The 26,219-nt window shown below is 48.0% G+C and overlaps 2 long non-coding RNA genes across 2 annotated transcripts in view; both read left to right on the forward strand.

Annotated features, from left to right (window-relative positions):
• Nucleotides 1–20,811, forward strand: part of LOC126956399 (uncharacterized) — a 34,508-nt gene extending 13,697 nt beyond the window's left edge. The window contains exons 2-3 of the long non-coding RNA XR_007726303.1: nucleotides 20,365–20,464; nucleotides 20,691–20,811. This is a non-coding gene — a long non-coding RNA (uncharacterized LOC126956399). The remainder of the gene's footprint in view (nucleotides 1–20,364; nucleotides 20,465–20,690) is intronic.
• Nucleotides 1–26,219, forward strand: part of LOC126956402 (uncharacterized) — a 256,963-nt gene that overhangs the window by 34,589 nt on the left and 196,155 nt on the right. The window lies entirely within an intron of this gene.

Genomic DNA, 26,219 nt, shown 5'->3' on the forward strand with positions numbered 1-26,219 from the left:
GCCAGTCACATAATTATTTTAACATCTCTAGTATCCACACTAATAAAAGGCAGAAACAGGTACAATGAACTTTAACCATACATTTTATTTCACGTAATGCATTCAAAATATTATTTCAACAGGAATCAATCTAAAAATGATAAAAATGGGCCGGGCGCGGTGGCTCACACCTGTAATCCCAGCACTTTGGGAGGCCGAGGTGGGCGGATCACGAGGTCAGGAGATGAAGACCATCCTGGCTAACACTGTGAAACCCCATCTCTACTAAAAATACAAAAAAAAAAAAAATTAGCCGGGCATGGTGGCGGACACCTGTAGTCCCAGCCACTTGGGAAGCTGAGGCAGGAGAATGGCGGGAACCCGGGAGGCGGAGCTGGCAGTGAGCTGAGATCGCGCTACTGCACTCCAGCCTGGGTGACAGAGCGAGACTCTGTCTCAAAAAAAAAAAAAAAAAAAAAAGAAAACAAAACAAAACAAAAAACTGATAAAGATGATTGCTGTGATTTTTTCTTTTTTGAGACATGGTCTTACTCTGTCACCTAGGCTGGAGTGCAGTGGTGCGATCTCGGCTTACTGTAGCCTCTAACTCCCAGGCTCAGGTGATCCTCCCACCTCAGCCTCCTGAGTAGTTAAGACCACAAGTGCCTGCCACCACACCCAGCTAATTTTTGTATTTTTTGTAGTGATGGGGTTTCACCATGTTGCCCAGGCTGGCCTCAAACTCCTGGGCTCAAGCGATCCACCAGCCTCAGCCTCCCAAAGTGCTAAGATTACAGGTGTGAGCCGCCACGCCAGGCCTACTGTGATGTTTTATGTTCCTTTTTCTTCCTAAGTCTCAGAAATCTGCTGTGTCTTTTACCTTCACAGCACCTCTCAATGTGGACTTGCACATTTCAAGTGCTCCATGGTCACATGTGGCCGGTGGCTACCATACTAGACGCAGTGGTTCTGGATGCTGAAGGTGGAGGTGTGGCTACGTGATATACTTTGCCTTGGGTTGGAGACTTGTCCACTTCAGAGCTGAGAATCCAAGCCAGGACTGTGCCTAGGGGAAGGGGTCTGAGCAGCAGTTGTGGTCCCAGGAAGGGGGAGTCTGCTGCAACAGCTCTGCTCAACCTCTGTGGACATTTGGGCCAGGTCATTCTTTGTTGTGGGCAGCTGTCCTGTGCCTTGTAGAATGTTTACAGCATCCCCAGTCCCTGCCCACCAGAGGCCATTAGCAGTCCCTGAATTGTGACAGCCAAAAATGTCCCCAGATGTTGCCAATCTGCACTGCGGATTCTGGACTTGCCAGCCCCCATAATTGCGTGAGCCGATTCCTTAAGGCAAATCTCTTTCGAATACACGCACCCCCCTATCAGCTCTATTTTTCTGGAGATCCCTGATTAATACAACAGATTTTCATTAGCTACTTTTTGAAGAAGCAGGAGGAAAATAAGTTACGTTTTCTGTAAGTGTCAGGAAGAAACACAGTGTTTAAAGAAGGCAAGTCACAAGCGGAAACAGCATTTGGTAAGGAATCATCTCATGATTAGACACTGGAGATGCTGGAATGCCGGCCAGGGTGGGAGACAGCTTTAAGTAAGAGCAGGTTGAGGCATGGAGTGGGCCAGGCCAGGTCCCAGCTGGGCTGGGTGAGGGGAGGGGCCTGTGGGGAGGTGAAGGTCTGAATGTTAGTGCAGTGGTAGCTAGGACCAGCTGGACTTGGCTGCAGATGTGTGGGAGGGCAGGAGATGGAAGCAGAGTCAGTCAGCTCAGCAGCTAGACTGGGCCCTGGGGAACATGAGCAGGAGCATGTGACGGGAAAGATGAGAAGGTTCTGACAAACAATGCTCAATTCTTCATGGGCCCCTGCTCGATTGTACTGAGTCGCTGGGCACCTGAGCGAGAACAGGCCCGGTGCGCTGAGGAACGTGGCTCCTGAAATAAAGAGGGCTGGTGGTGGGGGCGGAGGGTCCTGGAAGCTCTAAGGCAGATGAGCTCTCCGAGGAGAAGAGCAGAGAGGCCCTCATGGATGCCTGGGGAACTGCCCCTGGGAAGCAAAGGATAAGAAGCCAGTGAGGGAAAAGAAGAGGCTTGACCGGCAATGCCGTGAAGACCCCACCAAGCAGCAGAGGCTCTTTCTTGAGACCCTTCCTCTGCTCAGGAGCCTACAGGGTGCAACAAACCGAGTCTGAGCTCCCGCGCACCCCACCATGTGGCCTTGGCTGATCGCCTCCCTCAGCTGAAGCTTTTCATCTGTAACTTGTAGGTAGTAATTGCCACCCCGCAGTTACTGCAAAGATCGGATGAGATTATAATTGCTAACCCTGAGGCACTTAATAGGTGCTTAATAAACCTCTTAGCCTGTTGGTAGCTGTCTGGTTGTAGCAGGTGTCCCATGCTGACCTGTGTGCAAGGAAGAGCATGCTGGCATCTCCTGCCCTAAGAACACTATTGTCAGGTACTCCCTGGGGGCCGAGTGTATGCCCTAACTCCAACAGCCCTCTCCGGAGGGACTGGCGTTATTATCCCTACTTGACAGATGAGGAAACTGAGGCTCAGAGACTTACCCAAATGTCCACAGCTGGTAAGTGCTACAGCTGAGTTTCCAATCCAGGCTGCTGGACTTGACAGCCTGCATGTGGCTGTCAAGCCACCCTCTGCTATTCTGCCACCAGACTCTGAGCTCCTTGAGGACAGGGATGGCCTCATTCAGAATCTCACACTGTGCCAGACACAGCAGTCAGGACAAAAGCTTTGCAGAGAATTCTGGTAGTGCATTGAGATAGAGCAGGACCAGGCTCCTCCTCTGGGCCTTCAATGCCTCTTCTTTTCACGGCAGAGGCTCTGGGGGTCAAACAGTCATTATGCACAGAAAAACAATGATCAGGATGGTTTGATAGAGGAGAGGCAGAGAGCACTGCGGTGGATAGATCACAGGCTCTGGAGACAGATGCTGGGGTCTGAATGTTGAACCCATCACTTCCTAATTAGGGTGCTTGGAGCAAATTGCCTTACCTCTGTGTGCCCGGTTAGCTCAGATATAGAGCAGATAATGAAAATACCAACAGCCAGGAATGTTGTGCAGGTTAAATGGGATCATGTAAGTAAAGCCTGCTCCACAGTGAGCGCTGAATAAATGTGACTCATTTGGAGATCAAGTAGGGAAGACTAAAAGGAAAGATAACACTTGCCACTTATCAGACATCTGAGATGTTTCCAGTAATTTCTCTGCATTCTTTCCAATAACCCTCAGCACCTGCCTGGGAGGCAGGGGTTATTATACCACGTGGCTGACAGATGGGGAAGTTAAGGGTCAGAGACGGCACGAGGTTTCCGAGGTCACACAACTGAATAACAAAGCCAAGACCGCATTTTGTTTTTTGCCTGAGAATGCCACGCCCTCTCCTGCCCTCAACAGCTCCCGGAAGGCTGAGGAGGAACACAGACCTGTTGGCCAGGCTGCATGGTTGAGAACTCACGATTGGAGGGAGAGTTGGTGAGCGGGGGAGCAGAAACTCTCAAGGGTTGGACCTGGGAGAAGAGGTTTAGAAATGCTCTATGTATGCCATTCTTATCCCAGTTTCACAGATGAAGAATGTGAGTCTCGGCCACTTGGAGGGTCCTGCCCAAGATCACACAACCAGTAGGCACCGAGTGAGGATTCAAGTGAGATCTGACTCTGAACTGCCCGAATGTGAGGTCTCACCTCTGTCCAGGGCACCCTGGAGTAGGAAGAGTGGCAGGTGGATAGCGAGTGGACTGGGGAGGTTACTGTCTTCATCCCACAAGTATCCAAGGAAGTGCCTAGAGCATTCAGAGGACCGGGATGTTGCTAAGTGGATTTCTGAATCCCACTTGGATTGTGATAAGCATTAACTTCCTCCCAGGCGAGGATGGGGGCTCCGGACAGAGCCAGGATACACTAAGCCCATGGACCTGTCGAGAGACCCTGCACAGTGATTAGAGCTGCACTCTTCCGTTTCAGTTCTAACCACACTATTTTCTGCCTGGCATGCCAGTTCCTAGAAGAAGGGGCTCCATCTCTTTCTGTATCCCTGGCAATTCCTATGCCAACGTGTAGTATTTGAACTCACAACACATCCTCTGCTCTACACACCCACCTTTTCGCTCACTATCCCCACACCCTTTGTTTTTCCTCAAAGAACGTGTCCCTACTTGACACCAGGTGTTTATTTACCTATTAGTTGATTGTCTACGTCTTATCCCCTATGCAAGAATGGGAGCTGCAGGCTGAAAGACAGCCTGTCTGTTTTATATGTGGAATTCACCTAGGAAGATTCCTGGCACACGGGAGGGGCTCCATAAATACCTGCCGAGTAAATGGATAGTACGTGCTCAATATGGTTTTCCAAAATCAGTGGTTGAGCAGACACTGTATGTTAGGCAGTTGCACATGTTACTGCATTTAATTCTCATGCTCAGCTTTGAAGGGAAGAATTATCTATCTTTTACAGATTGGATGAGAGAAGAGAAGTGACTTCCCCATGGTCGCATGTCTAGTTGGCGACAGAAGTGGGATTCAAGTCCAGTTCCACCTGACTTCAAAGCTTATTCCTGTTTGACTTCACCCTGCTACCTCTAGGATAAAGGGGAGATCAGGAGAGCAGAATACTCGCTTCCCCAGAGGAACATGTGGTCTCATTTTCTGGTTAGGGATAGCTCACAGGATTCATGAAGTGGTCACCAAAGCATAAGGACCAACCAGGTTAACATAAAGAAAACGCCCAGCTGCAGCTGTTTAATGAGCAACTCGAAGGTGTGGATAAGGTAACTGACCTCATTGGAAGGCCTGGGAATAGCCCTGCTGCTTTCAGCTTTTGATTTTACAGGGGCTCAGAGTGGTGAGGTGACTTGCCCAAGGCCACACAGCCAGCTCCTAGAAGAGCTATGTGGAGATCTGATCTAGCTCTGCTTGGCTCCAAAGTCTTCTCCCAAGCCGTTTCATGGATGCATTGACAGGTCCTGGGGCCAAATTGCAAAGCCATCTCATAGGCGTCAGGTCTCATCCCACTACCATAGGATTTTGCTGTCAGATCCTTGGCAGCGAATGTCTTTCTTCTTTTCTTTCAACTTTTATTTTAGATTCAGGTACATGTGCAGATTTGTTACCCGGGAATATTGTGTGAAGCTGAGGTTGGGAGTACAAATGATCCTGTTACCCAGGTACTAAGCGTCGTATACTCAACAGTTGGTTTTTCAGCCCTTGCTCCTCTCTCTCCCTCCCCACTCTAGTAGTCCCCAGTGCACAGTGTTCCCATCTTTATGTCCATGAGTAGCCAATGTTTAGCTCCCACTTAAGTGAGAACATGTGGTATTTGATTTTCTGCTCCTGGGTTAATTTGCCTACAATAATGGCCTCCAGCTTCATCCATGTTGCTGCAGAGAACATAATTTTATTCTTTTCTATGGCTGCATAGTATTCCATGGTGTATATGTAGCATATTTTCTTTATCCAGTCCACTGTTGATGGCCACTTAGATTGATTTCTTGTCTTTGCTATTGTGAATAGTGCTGTGATAAACAGGGGAGTGCATGTGCCTTTTTGTTTTCTTTTGGATATTTACCCACTAATGGGGTTGCTAGGTCAGATGGTAATTCTGTCTCAAGCTCTTTGAGAAATCTCCAAACTGCTTTCTACAGTGGCTGAACCAATTTACATTCCTACCAGCAGTGGATAAGCATTCCATTTTCTCCACAGCCTCGTCAGTATTTGTGGGGTTTTGACATTTAATAATAGCCCTTCGAACTGGTGTGAAATGGCGACTTGTTGTGGTTTCGATTTGCACTTCTTTTATGATTAATGGTGTGCAGCATTTTTTCATAGTTTTTTTGGCCACTTATGGGACGTGTCTGTTCATGTCTTTTGCCCACTTTCTGATATTTAGTTTTTGCTTGTTGAATGGTTTAAGCTCTTTGTCAAATACCCAGTTTGCAATTAATTCCCCCATTCTATAGGTTATCTCTTCACTCTGTTGATAGTTTCTTTTGCTGTGCAGAAGCTCCTTAGTTTAATTAGGTTCCCTTTGTCAATTGTTGTTTTTGTTGCAATAAATTATTAATTTATTATCATAAATTATTTCCCAAGGCTGATGTCCAGAATGGTGTTTTCCAGGGTTTTTTCCAGGATTCTTTTTTTGTTTTGTTTTGTTTTGTTTTGTTTTGTTTTTGAGACGGTCTCACTCTGTCTCCCAGGCTGGAGTGCAGTGGTGCAATCTCAGCTCACTGCAACATCTACCTCCTAGGCTCGTGATCCTCCCACTTCAGCCTCCCGAGTAGCTGGGAACACAGGCACACACCACCACACTTGGCTAATTTGTTGTTTTTTTTTTTTTAATAGAGGCAGGGTCTCCCTATTAAAAAGGGATTACTTGGCAAGTGATCCTCCTGCCTTGGCCTCCCAAAGTACTAGGATTACAGATGTGAGTTACTATGCCCAGTGTTTCTAGGGTTCTTATAGTTTGAGGTCTTACATTTAAATCTTTAATCCACTCTGAGTTAATTGTTGTATACAGTGAAAGGTAAGGGTCCAGTTTAATTCTTCTGCATACGGCTTGCCAACTATCCCAGCATCACTTATTGAATAGGAAGTCCTTTCCTCATTGCTTACTTTTGTCAGCCTTGTCAAAGATCAGGTGACTGTAGGTGTGAGGTTTTATTTCTGGTCTATGTGCCTGTTTTTGTACCAGCACCATGCTATTTTAGTTTCTGTAGCTTTATAGTATAGTTTGAAGTCAGATAATGTGATGTCCCTGGCATCGTTCTTTTCATTTAGGATTGTTTTGGCTTTGGCTATTTGGGCTCTTTTTTTGGTTTCACATGAATTTTAGAATAGTTTTTTTTTTTCTAATTCTGTGAATAATGATGTTGGTAGTTTGATAGGAGTTACATTGAATCTGTAGATGGTTTTGGGCAGAATGGCCATTTCAATGACATTGATTCTTCTAATCTATGAGCATGGAATGTTTTTTCATTTGTCTTTGTCATCTATGATTTCTTTCAGCAGTGTTTTGTAGTTCTCCTGGTAGATATCTTTTACCTCCTTGGTTAGCTGTATTCTCAGGTAGAGTGTGTGTGTGTGTGTACTGTAAATGAAATAAATGCTATTGCATTCTTGATTTGGCTCTGAGCTTGATCATTATTGGTGTATAGGAATGTTACTGATTTTTGTGCATAGATTTTGTATTCTGAAACTTTACTGAAGTCATTTAACAGTTACAGGAGCCTTTTGGTGGAGTCCTTAGGGTTTTCTAGGTATAGAATCAAGGGTCTGTGAAGAGAGATAGCTTGACTTCCCCTTTTCACATTTGGATTCCTATTATTTCTTTCTCCTTCCTGATTGCTCTTGGCATCTAATTTCAACTTCAGTGTGGATCTTCTCAGGCTTCTTTGAGTTTTAATAAGTGTCTCTAGAAACTGAAACACCTTGGGGGTCTGATCAAATAAACCTCTGAAGAAAATTCCAACATTTGGGCCCAAAGATTGGGTGCAGTTGATAATCATGACCCTGTCTTCCCAGCATCACTTCCTTTTCCTGGAACTTACTCTGCCCACTCCAAACACTATCTCTGGCTGAAGACGCCATGTTTCATATGATCCTGCTCCCTCATCACTGTTGATTGGTCCAATACAAACTGAGCCAATCCTGGTATTGCCTACCTTGAGGACAGTTTTGATTGGTCCAATTCAGACTGATCAGAGACTTCCTGTGATGCTGGCATATAAGAAATACATGCATTTGTTCTTCCTCCTCAGTTTCCGGCACAGAGCTCCTAAAACCCTTATAATTTTCCACATGATAGGGGTGACAGGAACATCTTTTGTTATAATATTTAGTCTTAGTCCCTGGTTCCTGACACATGAGCTTCTAAGACCTTTGGAATCTCCAAAGTAGTTAAGAGTATCTTTTTGTATGCTAATGAACTGGGATCTCTAACCAGCTTCAGGATGGGGCTGGTCACCAGAAAGACCAAGGCAGGACTGGAGGTTTGGAACTTTTAGCCCCACCTTCCAACCTCTGGGAAGGGGAGAGAGGCTGGAGATTGAATTAATCACCATTGGCCAATAATTTAATCAAGCATGCCTAAGTAACGAAACCTCCATAAAATCCCTGGATGGTGGGGCTCAGAGAGTTTCCATGTCAGCGAACACGTGGGGGCATTGGGTGGAGTGGGTGCACCTGGAGAGGGCATAAAGATCTGTACCCCGTCCTTCTTACTTTGTCCTACATATGCCTTCCTTCCAGCTGTTCCTGAGTTGTACCGTTTATAGTAACCCAGTAATAATAAGCAAAGTGCCTTCCTGAGTTCTGTGCGCTATTGTAGCAAACCATCAACCTGGGGATGGAACGTCTGACGTAGAGCCAGTTGGTCGGAAGTATAGGAGGCCCAGGACTTGTGAATGGCATCAGAAGTGGGGGCAGTCTTGTGGGACTGAGCCCTTAACTTGTGGCATGTGATGCTAACTCCAGGTAGATACTGTCAGAATTGAGTTAAATTGTAGGACATCCAGTTGGTATGAGAATATTGGATAATGGGTTGTTGGTGAGGATAAACATTACATGTCTGGTGTAAGAAGTATTCTGTAAGTAGAAACAGGTTGTAATTTCCCTAGGAATTCTTGAGTGGGACCTGAGGGAAGGGGAATGTTTCTCTCTGGTGAAAGAATGTGTAAGATGTTCAAATCAAAAATCAAGAGATAACTAATTATCAGAGAGAAATTTGAGAGTTGAGACAGGCTGCCACAAGACCTTTAAATCGTCTCAAACAGACATCACCTTCCTAACTTCCTTGACTTGGGAAACCAACCATCCTGGACCACTCAGTCCCTGTGGCATCTACATAGCTCATTATGCATGCCCCCGGAGCACAGAGGCAGTCCGGAGCCACGGCTGAGGTGCAACATCTAGAATGAGGCTGCTTGGGCAATAGTCCCAGCCCTGTTACCTATGGTGTGCGATGCTAGACAAATCACTTACCTTCTCTGCACCTCAGTTTCCTTATCTGAAAACAAGAAGGATTATAATGCCTTCTTTCTATAAACTTGTGAGCATTAAAAGAGAGAAGATACTAGAAGGTGACCAGTAATAGTAGGTGCTATTATTAATTGCAAACATAGTAAACTTTCTTTGTCCCTGTGGACACACTCTTTGGTGCCACAGCCTGCTGTTCTAGGGTATTTCTCCATGGAAATGTGGACCACATAGAGGCCACCACAATGCCTTCTGAAGGCTCTACCTCCAACCCCTTCCTAGCCCAAGCCTCGCCCAGCTGGGCCTAGCATGGCAAAACCCAGAATTCCTGGCTGAGCCCAGAACCCTCCTGTTATCATCTGAAATCCACCCGCAGAGAAGCCCCTCCCACCCAGGCTGCTCCCCTCTCTCCAAGACGCCTGGCACACACATGCACCAGCACACATAGCCTCCTGTGCACATGCACATGCATGCAGGCAAACCTCACCCCCTCACGGGCATACTCCTATTTATAGACACAAATTAATGTGTTCAACAATTATATTCGTACCCTTGAATTTAGGCCTCATACTTCCACTCATATGTACCATACTGTCCTTCATTGAGCACATGAGTACAGAATTGTCCGTAAATGCAAGTGTCACAGCCACGCATGCACGCACACACGCATGCGCTTGTGTGTGCACTCACACACACACGCACACACACCCCTGCAATGATTCTGATATGGGACAGAAGCTGACTTTCCTTGGGAAGGACTGGTAGCCCAGATTGTGCAAAGTCAGGAGGGCAGGAGGAAGTTAGCCAATGGACAGTGGGCTGGGTAGGGGAGGATGCCCTGGCAGGAACTGAAATGTGCTTCAGTGGTGGACAGAGGTGGCTCTGTTTCTTAGTTACTCTGAGAGTACCTTTTGCTGAGTGCTCCCTCCTGGCCAGCCCTGTGCTCAGGGGCTTTAGTCAAAAGACCTTCTTGGGGAGGACTTCCCCAGTGTCCCAACACGAGCTTGCAAACCCCACACCTTACCCACACAGAAGCACATGAATGCCCCCTCGCCCTCAGCTTGCCTTTCCCTCCCAGCACTTGTCAGCGCTAAAACACCGATGTTGTTACCTTAAAAAGGTGGTTTCCATTGTTCATTCCTTCCCTCTAGAATATACTGCTTCCTAAAAGCAGGCCTTTTTTTTTTTTTCCTCTGATATGTTCCCTCCTTAATTTCCAGTACTACAATGCCTGGTTCATAGCAGGCAATCAAGAAACAAGTGGTTTTAGGAATATCTTGTTTCATACTCTGTACGGTGCCCTGAGGTAGCTGCTGTTCAGAGTCTAGTCCTACAGAAAGCAGAGGCTCAGGGAGGGTAAATGACATACCCACAGGCACACAGCTCCCAAGTGACAACCAGGTTCTGACCCAGGCAGGTTAGCTCCAGAACCTGGGCTATCAGTGCCATGGTCTACCTCACCAGTGTATGAGAACAGGGAAATTCACCACCCTCATCTGGACTCAGTTGCTCATCTGCAAAATTCCGTTCAACGCTATGTTCTTTCCTGTTTCATCCAGCCGAGGGACGGTGTGATTTCACGCCTCACAGGAGTGAAGGACTTTTGATGCTCCCCAAAGCATTTCCAAATAGCTTACCTAATGTCATCCCCACAACGCAGGCTTCCCCGAAGCTTCCTTTTGGTAAGGAAACTTCCTGAGCCTCAGGAAGGTGAGTACCTGGCCTGAGGTCCCATCCCCCATCGGTGGGGGCAGCGGGGGGCACACTTGAGCAACGGAGTGGCCCCAGGGCCCTGGGATGCAAGAATGGCATAGACTTCTTCCAGCCCCCTCTGTCCAGGGACAAGTTAGGTTTGCTCCCCCAGAGAATTACCAACGCTTGCTACCTTCTCTTCTCTCTCCTCTCTTTCATTCAACTTATTAATAATATCAGTGAATATCAATATCACCTACTAGATGCCAGGCACATCGCTGGCCACTGGGGCTGCAGCTCATCTCTGTTTCCATAAACTTGCATTCCAGGGGAGGTGCAAACAGCCTGATGTGGTGGGTGGGCTGATGGCAGAAATTCAGGGAACCTTAGGGGTGCGTGGGTGTGGCCCCCCTAAGGGTCCAGGAAGGCTTCGTCCCTCAAGGAGGAGGTGATGCCTGAACTGAGACTAGCAGATTCGTAGGAATAAACTAAGTGACAGTTGGGGAGGGTGTCCCTGTGCCGAGGCCCAGAGGTCAGCAAGCCAGGCCATTGGGAGAACTCACCCCACTCACCTCTCCGCTCTGGGACTCAACCCTGCACAGCCAGCGCCTCTGGAAGCCCCCGACTCTTGTTGGAAGGGAGCTCCTTCCAGCACCTTCGAAGGGCTGGCTGCTGCTGGAACTTCTCTGGGCCCTTCCAGCTTCCCTGCTGCCTGGCCTACCTCTTCCATCTCCAGGGAAGCAGGATTCATTCTAGGCCTGATTTATTAGCCTCATCCTGGAGTCATCCCAGATGCTGTCGCTGGTCTCATTTACTGACCTGCCTGAGGGTGGAGGAAGGAAATTCATTAGGCCTGCAGAGCCCATGGCCAGGCCCATCTGTCTGGGCATCTGCCTCCCCTCCCCTCCCCCTCTGTTCTGCTCTCCTCTTCCTTTCTCTCCCCTCCCCTCTTATTCTCCCCCACCGCCGCCAGGTCCCCACCCCACAAAGGAAGGAAGCTCTGCGCCTGAGTCTTTGCTCAGGGTTACCAAGGCAGTGACACTGCAGAGCCAGGTCCTCAGGGGAGGATCCTGACCAAGGAGGAAGGGAGGCACAGATCTGGAGAAACTCCTCTGCAGCCTCCAGCACTGCACCCTGAGGCTCCCCCAGCCTCCTGCCAGATCCAGAAAACACACATTCTCCATCTGGGGATTTGGAAACCTTCCTCCCAGGTACACCAGACCTGCCTGATTTTATGCAAAAGGTGTCTTCCTGGGCAAGTTGTATGGAAATAAGATCTCCTGAAATAGATTGCCACCTTTAAAGCAGAAGGCAAGAGGCAGCCTCCGAGGCATTTTCATTCCTGACACCAGGCCAGCAAGACTGTGAGGGAACGGAGGGCTCAATGCTTTTTATTTTCATGTGTTTTAAGGATATAAAAATAGATATAAACTTATAATTAGCATATCTGACCCTTGATTACATAAGATAAACTTGCTTTGAATAAAGCTAAAATAGGTACTTATATTTTTAAAAGCAGATCAATTTAAAGAAAAGTGTCCGTATAGTTACAGAAGATACGCAGTGGTTGACAAAGACGCTAGAGTTTAGGACACATCCCTCTGAAAGAGTAAGTCATTGAACGCATAGCCAAGGTTTAGCTTCTTGTGAGATGAAGCAAGCTTTGATTTCAGCAGCGCATCTCACGGAGGGAAGCTGCAACCCCAAGCACCTTGCCAAGCCGGCACCTGCTCCCCTCAGCCTGCAGAACAGAAGCCATCCAAAACAGATCGCATGTGTGCAGTGACCCCGGAGGTTTAAGCAAACATGGCCTCAGGCCTCGGTAAATGTTTAGCCTTAGTGACTGGCTGGCAGGGGGGTGAGGCCTGAGGCCCTCTGTCCCTGACAGCTGGCACTGTGGGGGCAGGCTGGGGCAGTGAGGGCGGGGAGGGAGGGCCTGGGTCAAGCTCCTCGCCCTGTGCTCATCTTTTCTGACCTAAGGAGAGGGTGACACTCTTGAAGGCTGAAAGAGCACACAAAGAGCAGTGTTGTTGCAGCTTCTGTGTTGGTAAGAGCCTGGAGTCTGTCTCTCAGTCTATCACACACACACACACTCACACACACACACACACACACACACACAGAGCAATCATGGCACCCAGCCACCTCTATGTACATGTACACGAAGTCACACAGTTCACATAGTCACAGGTATACATTTGAGTACAGACACACTATTCACACACAAATACATATATAGACACACATGTACAGTCCGTCCAAAATATATGTACATAAAAGCACACCATTATACCTTTATATGTGCACACACACACACCCAGACTCACTTCATACACACATAGATACAATAGCCACAGCTCACCATCACCTACACACACACACACACACACACACACACACACACACACACCCCTGGACACCCAGCTCTAATATAATCAGATAGAGATGTGCATGTAGACATATTTTCCTGTATAGTCAAACACATAGGCAAATAGAGAACGAGATACCACGTGAACAAAGGCAAACCTATACACAAAGACACAGAGCACACTTGTGCATGTGTCTATAGACCCACCGAGGCGCATATGGGTAAGTGCACACAGCCAAGCTCACACACACGAGCATGCACAGGCAGAGAACACAAATGTACCCTCCCAGGTGTTGTAAAGAACAGCCCAGCTTTGGCTTGAGAACGTCCCATCAGACATAATGGGATCGGCTGCACAGCGCGTTTCGTTGGCTGCCAGCTTCCCAGCCACAGAGGATGCCTCACCCACAATGTCAGCTCCCTCCTGCCCCACCTCACAACAAGCTCAGAAGCTGAGGTGTCACAGGGAGACCTCCCTACTGTGTCAGAGGTAGATAGGCATGACCAAGATCACATCCAGGCCCTTCCCACCCACCAAGTCTTTGTCATGAGGTTTGTATCAGACGCCCTGTCTGCTGCCACAGCACAGAGCCTACAAAGACCATTCGGTGTGGTGAAGTCAAGCAGACCTGAGTCCAAGTGCGGCCTCTGCCCTCCACAGCTGTGGATCGCGAGCAAGTCACTTCACCTCTCCGAGTCTCAGTGTCCTCATCTGTAAAGTGGGTGTAATGATAAAACCTAGCTCAAAGAAGAGTGTGAAGATTAAATCAATCATGCATGTACGGACCACTTAGCACAGCTCCCGTCATGCCGTAAACACACTATAAAACAGGCACTTGTGAGAAACACGGCACTATTGACATTTTGAGCTGGATAATTTTTCATTGTGGGAAATTAGCAGCTTCCCTGGGCACTACCTGCTAGATGCCATTAGCACCCCCTTCCAAGTTGTGACAACCAAAAATGTCTCCACACATTGCCAAGAGTTCCTTGCGGTGGGGGGCGCAAAAGCTGCCCCGCTGGGAGCCACTGCAACGCATGTTGACTTTTATTATTGTTGTTGGCATCATCATTGGTATCACACTGGCTACGAGATGCTCAGAACAAAAAGGGAACCTGAAGCTGGAATGAGGATACACTCCAGGTGGCTCCTGTAGTCATTTCCTGCCTCTCTCCTCCTCCCTCCCCGCTTTCTCCACCTTTGCTCCTGAAGCCACCTCAGGCCACCTCAGGCCAGGCCTGGCCTTGTGAGCCGCTGGAGGGAAGACAGTTGAGGCACCCGCGCATGTTACTGTGGGAGTGGAACTGAAATGGCTTCTTATGAATGAGTATTCTGGCCAGACGCAATTCTGCACCTGGAAACTGGGCCTCCTGGGAAGTTAGGATGGACCCCACTTCTGGGCAACCTTGGGTGGGGCTGCAGGGGGAGGGTGCTGGGGAAATCAGGAGCAAAGAAAGCTGAGGACAGCAAAAGGGCAGAGTAAGTGACTTGTTGAAATAACCTGGTCTCATCTATTAAAATACAAAATGCATGTGTCTTTTGACAACGGGATCCCTTACGTGGGCATCTGTCCTATAGAACAACAATCGTTTATAAGGTTTGTAAGTACAAGGTGTTATTGCTGCACTGTTCATAGTGGCAAAAATCTAAAAGCACCTTTGCATGTCTGTCAGCTGGGGAATAGTTGAATAAATTGCGGGTCGCCCACATAATGGAATATTTTGCACCTGTTAAACAAGGTTTGCTACATATCCAGTTCTCTGGATTAATGTCCAGCACATTATTGTTAAATGAGAAAAACAAGATACAGAATACTGTAAGATCCCACTGTTTTTGGTAACAAATCAACTAAGAAGCCCTATTTTTTGTATGTGTCTGAGTATGAATGAGGACGGCTAATATTAGTTGCTGGGAAGACAGAATGAGATGAATACGGAAAGATTATTTTTCATATATGTGTGTGTATAAGTGCATAGACCTATGTAATTATCATACGTTTTATGCATTGTTATGAGTGCAAGCTATTTCACTAATTTCTGCAGGGGAATTTAATAAGGAGTTTTTGGTTTTTTTTTTTTTTTCCTTGAAAGAGAGTCTTGCTGTCACCCAGGCTGGAGTGCAGTGGTGCAATCTCGGCTCACTGCAACCTCCGCCTCCCAGGTTCAAGGGATTCTCACGCCTCAGCCCCCTGAGTAGCTGGGATTACAGGCACATGCCACCACACCCGGCTAAGTTTTTATATTTTTCATAGAGACAGGGTTTCACCATGTTGGCCAGGCTGGTCTCGAACTCCTGATCTCAGGTGATCCTCCAGCCTCAGCCTCCCATAGCGCTAGGATTACAGGTGTGAGCAACTGTGCCTGGCCAAGGAGTATTTTTAAATGAAAAGAAAAGAACTCATTCCTGAACCGATCTCCCACGCTGAGGTTTTAAAGCATGGTGGGTCACTCCTTCATTCATAAAGTTGTTCAGCAATTCTATCTTGAGAATCTGCTATGTGGTGGGCACAGCTCTGGGCACAGTTAACACAACAGGTAAAAAGATGCATCCCTACCCCAAAGCACTCATCTTCTGGTGGAAACACAGAGAACAGAGGAGCCCATCCATGTATGAAGCATTGGGAGGTCATGTTTGCAAGAAAAACAGAGCGAGGTGAGGTACAGCCATGGGTGGTGGCCTGTCTTTTGGACAGGATGGTCAGAGAAGATCTTGGGCACAGACTTGAATAGACTGAGGGACAGAGGAGCCTGGGGAAGGAAGATCCAGGGAAGGGTGACCCTGCAGAGGACCTCTGAGGGCGAATGTGCAGAGGCAGAACGTGCCTGAAACGCTGAGCGATCAGGAGGTCAGTGCAGGAGCTGGTGTTATTTCGGCACAGGAAGGACTTTGAATGTCATTCCAGGGGATTTGTCTTAGAAAAGCAGCTTTCATCATTCCTGGACTTGTTCAAGACTGTGGTCAGCCCAGGCTGTATCCTGGAGGGTCTGAACAGAGGTTCAGCAGAGGTTCTGGAGGGCTCTAGACAGGAACTGAAGGTGCTGAGCAAGACCCTGATCATTTGTGCCAATGAAAGCCATAGTGGGGTACCCCAGAGGTTTAAGCAAACATGGTTTAAACCTCTGCAGAAATTAACGAGGTCACGTACACTCATAACAATGCATAAAATATATGATGATTGCATAGACCTATGCACTTATCCACACACATATCTGAACAGTAATCTTTCCATATTCATCTCATTCTACCTTTCTTCCCAGTTGGATGTAGTAGAACAGTCACTGCTGGTGGGAGAATCCTTGTGGAGCAAGCCCTTTGGGAACAGTTGGCGTTTCCTAGTTAGCTGAACACACACACACACTGGGATCTACCACTGCCCTGCTAGTGTGTCCCCTCTGGGAACCGTAGCATTCCAGTGCCAGGAGACACACACAGCCTGCGCACAGCAAGACCATTCACGATAGCAAAAGCGGGAACAGCCCAAATGTCTACAGAGAGTGGAATGTGTGAGAAAACAGGGCTACCTTCCTCCAGGGCAGGACGACGCAGCAGTGACAACGAATAAATGGCTGCTGCAGGCGTGGACGTGGGTGAATCCCAGATCCTCATGTGAATACAGGAAGCAAGTCACAGAGCACAGAGAGTATGATTCCATTTGCACAAAGTCCAAAACCAGGCAAAATAGCTAGACTTTGTTTAGAAATCCATAAATAGGTCATAAAAGTGTACAGAGAAACAAGGGAGTAATGAACACAAAATTTTTTAAACAGGTGTTGTAGACTGTAATTTTTTAAGTGAAAATAGTTGATATTTGACTGTGTGACTCATTTAAACAGAAGCCAAAAGGTATGAATGTCTTTGACTTACTTTGTGGTTGTTAAGTAGATGATGATGGTGAAATTGTCAGTGGATGACGTTAACCCTTCTCTCTCCACCATTTTCCATAGGATTATAGGTTTAAAGCAAGAGAGCGTTCCATGGGATTTTCCATGGGATTGTAAGTTTAAAGCAAAAAAGTCAATACTCTTGATGCCTTGAAATAAGCTATACAATTATACCTATTTCAGAGATGAGTAGAATGGGGCTCAAAGAGGTGACGGCACTTACTCAAGGTTACCCGGGATTCAAATGCACGCTGGTAGGACTGCAAAGCCAGAAAGAACTTGGCATATTTGAGGAACTGAAAAGAGGGCAGGGTGGCAGAAGCACAGTGTGTGAGGGATAGCAGAAGGATTTGTAGGTCATGGAGGGAAGCCTGCACATTACTAACGGTGCCCTAGGGAGTCACTGAAGGGTTTTTAAGCACAGGAGGGACAGGGCCAGATCTGCATTGTATAAAAACTTCTCTAGCTGCTGTGTCACAAATAGACTGGAAAGAGGCAAGGTGAAGGAGGAGAGCAGCAGAGCAGCCATGGCCGGGACAGTGCAGAGGAGGGAAGATGACACAGCCGTCAGACATTTTGGGGCGAGTCACAGAATTTGGCAATGGACTGAATTTGAGACTTGAGGTAAAAGAAGAGATCAGGAATAACACCAGGTTTTTGACTTCAGCAGTTGAGTAGAAAGAGACGACATTTGAAATAACTGGTGGAACAGCAGTCCGAGGGGACACAGGCCTGGGTGCTCTCAGAGTGGCACATTTGAATGCAAATGGCCTTCTGGTTTGTGCTCCAGTCCCCACGCTTGAGGAAGGAACAGCCACTGAGCCATATGAACAGCCACCCCTGCCCTCCAACAGAGGCCGTGTTCTTGGCAGGCTTCATGCACCTCACTTTCTCTTGGGGTGAGTTCTTTCCTCTGCTCTTCTGCCAAATGATGTTTAGTGGGACAGTCCAGGCCTGTGTGAAGCCTTGGGTGAGACTCCTGCTGCATCTGATGCTGTTAATTCCTCTGGCCTTTTGCTAAGTCCTCTATGCCTCTAGCTTTTACGAGGTCGAAGAGAACCCTAAAAAATCTATACTGGCCCATGAGCTACAAAAAGTAACTGTTTGGATCTCTTAGAAGCTGGGTCGTAGCATGAAGAGCAATGGAACACACTCCCCTTTCCTGGAGCATTACCTGAATTATTTAATATGCTGCTTTCACTGGAGACAATACAGCGCCTAAGCCAAAGGCCTTTGAAGTCAGACGGGTGTGGGTTGGAATCCAGCCTTTGCCACATCCATAGCTGTGTGATCTTGGGCAAGGGACTCAGAGTGAGTAACACAGGGTCTGGCAGGTAGGAGGGCCTCAATCAACAGAAGGTGGTAGTGATTTGGGAACACTGCAAAAGAAGAGAATTTTGGCTGGAAGAGCCAAGATCTTCCCGCCATTGTATAGGTGGAGGAACGGAGGCCTGGAAACATCGCAGGGTTTGCACATTAGAGGTGGAACTCTACCAGGAGTAGACGCCACAACTGACTCCCAGCGCTGTTCTCCCTCCAGACCCCTTGGGGAAAAGCCGCAGACGTGAGTGAAGGCAGCAGGACCTATGTGACATGTGTTTTCAGTTGATTGCAAGGTTGCTGGGGAGCAGAGGGACCCACTGCAGTGCCACAGGCTGGATGGCTTTGTTTTTTTCACACAGGGTGAAATCTGAACTAGCTGCTACTATTTACGTATCAGGAGGTTTCCTGAAAGAATCAACATTTCTGAATGTTTTTGAAAACTCAGAAAACATGGTCACCCAGCCCTGTATTCCTACAGGGTGGCAGCAGTGGGAGCTGACCTGCTGCTGTGCCCTTGTGGATCTGTGCTCTCCAGTTTGCCACAGTCCCTCCCTATTGTCTCCTGGACGCTCTAGCCTGGTGTCACCTGCAGCTGGCCATGATGCTTGAGCTGCTGTGTTTTGAATATGTGGCCCACTTCCCTCATTTGCGTGACCTGCTCTGTCCACAGAGACATGCACTTGTGATTCTGGCGCTACAGTGTCTCCTTAAAAAAATGTTTTAGAACATAAAGATATGTACACGCTCCCATCCGTTGCTATCCTATTAGCTATTGTTGTGGAACCCTGAGTCATTTCTCTCACAAGTCTCCTGGCAAATATGTTCGCTCTGAACTCTTCCTCCCCACATCCATTTGCAAATAGAAGCTCCTGCCCACGGCTGTAGTGGTCCCTTTCTCTGCATCCCCCACTAGTCCTCTTCTTTTGGAGCTTGCCAAGGGTTATGGTCTGCAGTTTTCCATACCTTTTCCTTTCCCCACCCTAACTCCCTCTCCTGCTCACGTTCCTCCCCTCCCTCCACATCCCGGAAACCTGGCCCTGTGCTCTGCTTCCCTGCAGCTCTGCATGGCTGTCCCTCCTTTCTGCATCTGGTGGGCAAGAGGAACCCAAAACACATTGACAGGGAGCAGGGGATGGGGACAGGTCTGGTTTCTTGAGTTTCTTGGAGCAGTAATGTCAGTCACCAACCCTGTACCCTTACGATTCGCTCTGGACAGTGGCATAATAAATCTGTACTTGCCTCCCTTTCACTTTCAGAGATGAATAAACAAGAATGTTTTGTCTAAGATGTGTGTGGCCTCCCCTCTTTGACTTCCTATTCTACTGCCCTTGTTTAGACCTGCACCACTTGCTAACTTGCCATGGCCTCCCATCCAGCTTTCCTGCTTCCAACTCACCCCTTCCTGTCCCTCTTCCACCCTGCCTCAAGCTCCATCAGACCTCCCCTCTGCGTGAATCCCATCAAGAGCTCCCTATCACCTTCAGAGGGAAGCCCAGGCCCTTGCCCAACCAGGCAGGGCTCACCTAACTTCCCAGCCTCATTGCTCATTTCTCCCCGCCAGCACTGGCACTCAGGCCCAGAAGCCAGGAAGTTCTCACCCGGTTTTTCTCCTTGCCCGCATTTTTTTTTTTTCTCTCTATCAGAAAAACTTCTCTCATCAGGATGGAGTTGGGGAGGGGGCCACTCCCACCGATCCTTCAGGAATCAGTTTAAACACCACCTCCTCCCCACCCTTTGTCTGACTGCCTGTCTCCACCAAAGCATTTAGATTGTTTTGTTTCTCCTCTGCTCACACCTCTGCTGTGGCGTGCCTGGTTGCAGAATTTACAGATCTGTCTCCCCCAGACTCTGAGTCCTCAGACAGAGACCCTCTGGCTCATCTCTGTGTCCTCAGAACATGGCCCAGGATCTGGCATGAGGACAGCCTAATACAAGCTTGAGGAATTGAGTGATGCAGTACTGAATTTCAGCAAAAACATAGAAAGGTTGTTCATAAAAAACTGTCCTTGGGTTTTTTGAAAATATGTTTCCTGCTTCATAGAAGCAAGGACCATTCTTCAAGAAGATGACCATGGGCCTCTCTCTGCCCTTGTCAGCCACAAGGTCCTCTCTATTCCTTTCACAGGAATAGGTCCTTCTGTCAAGGGGCACAGGATCCTTCACCGCAAGATGTGAGTCACCACTGACCATTTTCTGGGTCTTGATCTTGTGACTCCAAATGGATGGTAAGCTCCTTAAAGGAAAGCCTATGATATTCATCCAACCATCCATCCATCCCTTCATCCACCCAACCATCCATGCATCTGACCATCATCCATCCATCCATCCATCCATCTATCCATCTTCCATCTATCTGTCCACCCATCCATTCAACCATTTATCCATTCAACCACCCATCTATTCATCCAACCACTCGTCTATTCATCCCTCTGACCATCCAACCATCCATAGATTTGTTCAATTATTTTATCAAGCATCTAAGCTGCACCACATACCCTAATGGGTGTTGGAGAGAAAATGGAGAGTAAAATCAGATGGGACCTCTGACTTCAGTGCAGCTAACTATCAGTCCGGTGGAGGAGACACGTAAACTGACAATTACAAATAAATAAAATGTGTCAACTGTGACAAGTGCTGTGAGGGAGAAATCAACAGTTCTGCGAAAGCCTGTGTGGTCCTGGTGTGAGAAGCAGGATGGTCCCAGCATGGCAACAGCAGCAAGACCACAGGGGAGTGTGGTGCAGATGGGCAGGTGTGCAGAGCATGCAGGCCATGTCCGCCAGCCCTCTCTTTGTGCATTAGCAACAGTCAAACGGGGCTTGTGTTTGGGCAGAGTATACCACTGGTCCTTGCATCCCAAATGTCTCTTTGTTTGCTCATTTATACAAACATGCTCAATAATATTTATGCATTTTTACTGTGATATCATTTTCTTATATAACACGAAGTATCTATTTATATACCATGTATGTATATATATTATAATACACAGATGCAAACACACAAGCACACATGCACAGAACTTCGTGGCAGTCGGTCCCGCATAAGGTAGTCCACTGAAGTGCAGTCATCACCATCATCAGACCTCATGATTATATAACCAGAGCACCTTATATTTTTATATTTTATTATGTATTTAATAATCACATAACTCTGTAGTGAATGCCAGTTAATTAAGAGAATTACATGCCTTCTCTCTGCTTCTCACAACATCTTCCCTAGACAGGTTTTGTTTCCCCATTTCAAAGATGTAGAGACTGAGTCAGGCGCGGCGGCTCACGCCTGTAATCCCAGCACTTTGGCAGGATGAGGCGGGTGGATCACATGAGGTCAGGAGTTTGAGACCAGCCTGGCCAACATGACAAAACCCTGCCTGCACTAAAAATACCAGAATTAGCTGGGCCTGGTGGCACGCACTTGTAATCCCAGCTACTTGGGAGGCTGAGGCAGAAGAATTGCTTGAACCCGGGAGGTGGAGGTTGTAGTGAGCCAAGATCATGCCACTGCACTCCAGCCTTGGTGACAGAGCAAGACTATGTCACACACACACACACAAAAAAGATGTGGACACTGAGGCTCTGAGATGTGAAGTCACTTGCCCAGGTCACATGGCCAGAAGCTGGGGAAGGCAGCGCTGGAGCTAGGTCTGTGTGATACCTTCTCCACCCATCCTGCCCGCTCTCTAGCATGTTAGGATCCAAAGGGAGCTGTGAGACTGCTCAGACAGCTGGCTGCGTTAGGAGCTACCTGTGGCTGCTGAAGAAGAGTTTGCCTCTATTTAAAGAAAGAGCCATTCAAGGAACGAGGACCATGACCTTGGCTGCACTGACCAGCTGGGCTCTGGGGACTCAGTGAGGCTGCCCAGACACCAACAGGCCCTGCACAATAGATCCACTGACCCAGCGGTCAGAGGTGACACTAGGGGTCACTGACCCTTGACTAAGGAGGAGGAGCGCAGACCTGCGACCCTGTTTTCCCATGGACCACCCAGGGAGGCTGAGAGGGGACTCTGAGCTCAGATGGACAACCTCAGAGCCACTGGGAATTTGCCTGAGGCCGCTGGGGTCAGGGCTAAATCCATATGCAACCAGCGCGGGCTGCTGTGCACCTGCCATTTTCTAGGCTCTGTCACATGCATCTTTCTGCCAAATCTCATGGTGATCCTTCAAGAATAGTACTATTAATATCCCCATTGACAGAGGGAGAAAGGGAGGCTCAGAGAGGTTAAGTGTCTCATCGAAGCTCACACAGCTTCTAAGCAATAGAACTTTACTCAGTACTCGGTACAGGTTAACGTCCATCCATTCACTTATTCATTCACTCGATAACCATTTGCAGCACAGCTACCATATGCCAGGCTGTGTTCTAGGCACTTAAAATACGCAGATGAGCAAAACAGGCAAAACCCTTCCCTCAGGGCATTACCATTTGAGTGTTACCATGCCAGGGCTGATACAGTTGCTATTGAAACAAACAAAGTAAGACCAGTTCTTGCCTTTGGGGAGTAGGTAGTCTAGTGGAGGAGGCACATATACAGAAAGTTTCAAAGTGCTGTGGAAATTTTAGGGTACTTTGATAGGGGTTAGCAGAGGGGGTGTGAGAATAAAGGGTGGACATCAGGGAAGGCTTCCTGGAAGAGATTTTGCCTGAAATGAGCCCGGAAGGATCACTTAGGGATGGAAAAGTCACTCCATGTAGAATTCATGGTGGGTGATAGAGCCTCAACCCAGGCTCTTTTGCACGCTGAGCCCTGAGACCCAGACACAGGTGCTCGGGCCTGACTTATTCTCCCAGGTATGGCTTGAGCACAGACACCGAAACAGAAGGCAGATTTTTGGTTCCATGAACTCTACATCTAGCTACATACAAGGGGTGAACAGGAACAGGGAGAGACATGGTTGAAAAGAACAGGCTTGGACTTCAGGATGCAGGAAAATGAGCGAATGCCATTTATAGTTACAAAGATAACTCTGCTGGCGACCAAACAGAGACTGAAATGGAGTGGGTGAGGATGGAGGCTGGGGGGAGATGGCTGCAGAGGTCCCAGCAATGACAGTGGTTGTGGGAAGGGGCAACCCCAAATCTTTTGCTCCCAACTGCAAATCCAGTGCTTTTAAAAAATTTTTTTAAATAATTTATTTATTTTTGAGATGGAGTCTCGCTCTGTCACCCAGGCTGGTGTGCAGTGGCACAATCTCGGCTCATGCAACCTCTGCCTCCCGGGTTCAAGTGATTCTCCTGCCTCAGCATCCCAAGTAGCTGGGATTACAGATGCATGCCACCATGCCTGGCTAATTTTTTATAGTTTTGGTAGAGATGGAGTTTCACCATGTTGGCCGGGCTGGTCTCAAACTCCTGACCTCAAGTGATCCACCCACCTCGGCCTCCCAAAGTGCTGGGATGACAGGTGTGAGCCACCATGCCCAGCCTTATTTTTTTTTAATTTATATTTGCAGAGGCAAAATGATCTTTGGTCATTAAAAAAAAAAGGAAATAAAAAGTCAAAACAAAAATGCCTGTATCTGATGGGAAAGATAAGCCCAATGTTCTTTTTTAAAAAACCTTTATTATGAAATATTTCAACTGAACATATGCAGTTTATATTGTTATAAAGCATAACAAGCAATCAAACAGCTGTGAACCTACAACTCCGTGTCAGAACTAGAACCTGCCAAAGCCGTCGGAGCTGAGGTGAGATGCGCTCTGGTGCCCTTCCCTGACTCCACGCCACCCCCAAGCCCTGACCACCTGACTGCCCTGGAATTTCATTTTTGTCTCACTCCCTTGCTTTGCTTTATGTCTTTACCAAATGTGAATGTGTCCCTAAACAATACAGTGCTCAATTTGCTTGTGTTTCAAAGCTTTATTAAAAATATAACGTTGATCCTTCTGCTACTTGCAATTCGAAATTTGATATTATGATTCTCAGCCTCATCGGTGTTGATGCATGTGGCTGACACTGATTCACTCTCACCAGTACTGTGCTCTGTGGCATGCATGCACCCCTGCTGGTGTATCCATTCTCCTGTTGGTGGGCCTTTGGGTGGTATTAGTTGCTGGTCATCTCCACGGTGCCGTTCTCTTGCAGGCCTCCAGGACACATGTGCATGAGTTCCTCCAGGAAACCACGGTGTACAACTGCTGGATTGCAGGCCCAGGGTTCTTTCCACTTCTCTATCCTCCCACATAGGGTCCAGCTGGCCCCAAAACAGCCTTAGTGCTGCCATGCTGGAGCTCTGGGAGGGGCATCCCAGGACAGACAGGCCCAGGCCAGCCACCCTGCCCCAGGCATTTCCCAGGACTCATCAGGCACCCAGCGGCCCCTCATCAGTGAGCAATACCAGAAGTCTGCCAGCTGGCTACTAACTAGATCACAAGAGAGTATTGCTCTCTCCCTCAGTTCGTTCCATTTCCTCAGCACTTGGGCCCAGTAAGGCTCTGTTCACAGGCCACAAGACCCAAGGGAGATGGAAATCAGCTCACAGATGCTGAGCTGACGGCGCACCAGGCAGCGTGCAAAGCACCTTACACATATAGCTCACTTAATCCTCAGCCCTAACTGCACGAGGTAGGCACCATTATCAACCCCACTTTACAGATAAGAAACTGAGGCACAGGAAGCTGAGAATTTTGCCCAGAACAACATGCACAACTTCAAATCTGGACATCCTGGCTGCTCTGCTCCTACTACTCTGCTACCCCAGCTCTCAAGAGGGGAAAAGGACTAGCTCCTTGCCCAATCCTGAAGTTGTCAGCATTCTTTTACTTGCAAGGAAAACAAATGGAATTTGAATGAATAAGCAGAAAGACAGACTTATTAGCTGACAAAACTAAATAGAGAAAAGACAGGTTAGAAGCAGACCTCAGGGCCCACCGGGTCCAGGGAGGCAAAAGCACCTCTCCTTCTCCGTCTTCCTCCTCCGTGTCTCTCTTGGTGCTGTCTTCATTCTTTCCTATTGCAAAAGGGCCTCCTGCCCTGGGCAGGTAGGTGGCTGCCTGCAACTCTTACCTCACCTTCTCACACATATGCCTATTTCTATTTTGAAAAAACAAACAAACAAACCAAAAGCCAGAGAAGGATCCTGACAGGCCCAGGAAAGGGAGCTGATCAGCTTAGTCTGGGCCACCTGCGCATTTTTTATGGACTAAATGTTCGTGTGTCTCCAAATTGGTATGTGGAAGCCCTAACCCCCAATGTGACAGTATTAAGAAGTGGGCCCTCTGATAGGTCATTAGGTTTCAGTGAGGTCATGAGGGTGGGGGCATTCATGATGGAATTAGTGCCGGCGCGGTGGCTCAAGCCTGTAATCCCAGCACTTTGGGAGGCCGAGACGGGCGGATCACGAGGTCAGGAGATCGAGACCATCCTGGCTAACACGGTGAAACCCCGTCTCTACTAAAAATACAAGAAAAGTAGCAGGGCGAGGTGGCGGGCGCCTGTAGTCCCAGCTACTCGGGAGGCTGAGGCAGGAGAATGGCATGAACCCGGGAGGCGGAGCTTGCAGTGAGCCGAGATCTCGCCACTGCACTCCAGCCTGGGGCACAGAGCAAGACTCTGTCTCAAAAAAAAAAAAAAAGAAAAAAGAAAAGGAAGAGACACTAGAGTTTTCTCTCCACCATGTGAGGTTACAGCAAGAAGGCAGCTGTCTGCAAGCCTGAAGAGAGCCCTCACCAGGAGCCAAACCTGCCAGCACCCAGATCTTGGACTTCCAGAACTGTGAGAAATAAATTCCTGTTCCTGAAGCCACTCAGTCCATGGGATTCTATTAGCAGTTGGGACTGACTCGGACACTGTTCCTGAAGCAACACTAGTGGCCTGGGGAAGCTGGGTCCTAGGACTGGTGCAGGGAGGCCCCTGGGTCCCAGGCTATAGCAGCTGAAGCTGCGTTTGTCCCCAGGAAGAGGACATCACAGACACAACACCAGAGGCAGTGGGAGGGGCATGAGAGATTGTGAGCAAGGCAACAGTCTTAACAGGGT

The sequence above is a fragment of the Macaca thibetana genome, chromosome 6, assembly GCF_024542745.1.
Source record: "Macaca thibetana thibetana isolate TM-01 chromosome 6, ASM2454274v1, whole genome shotgun sequence".
Lineage (NCBI taxonomy): Eukaryota > Metazoa > Chordata > Mammalia > Primates > Cercopithecidae > Macaca > Macaca thibetana.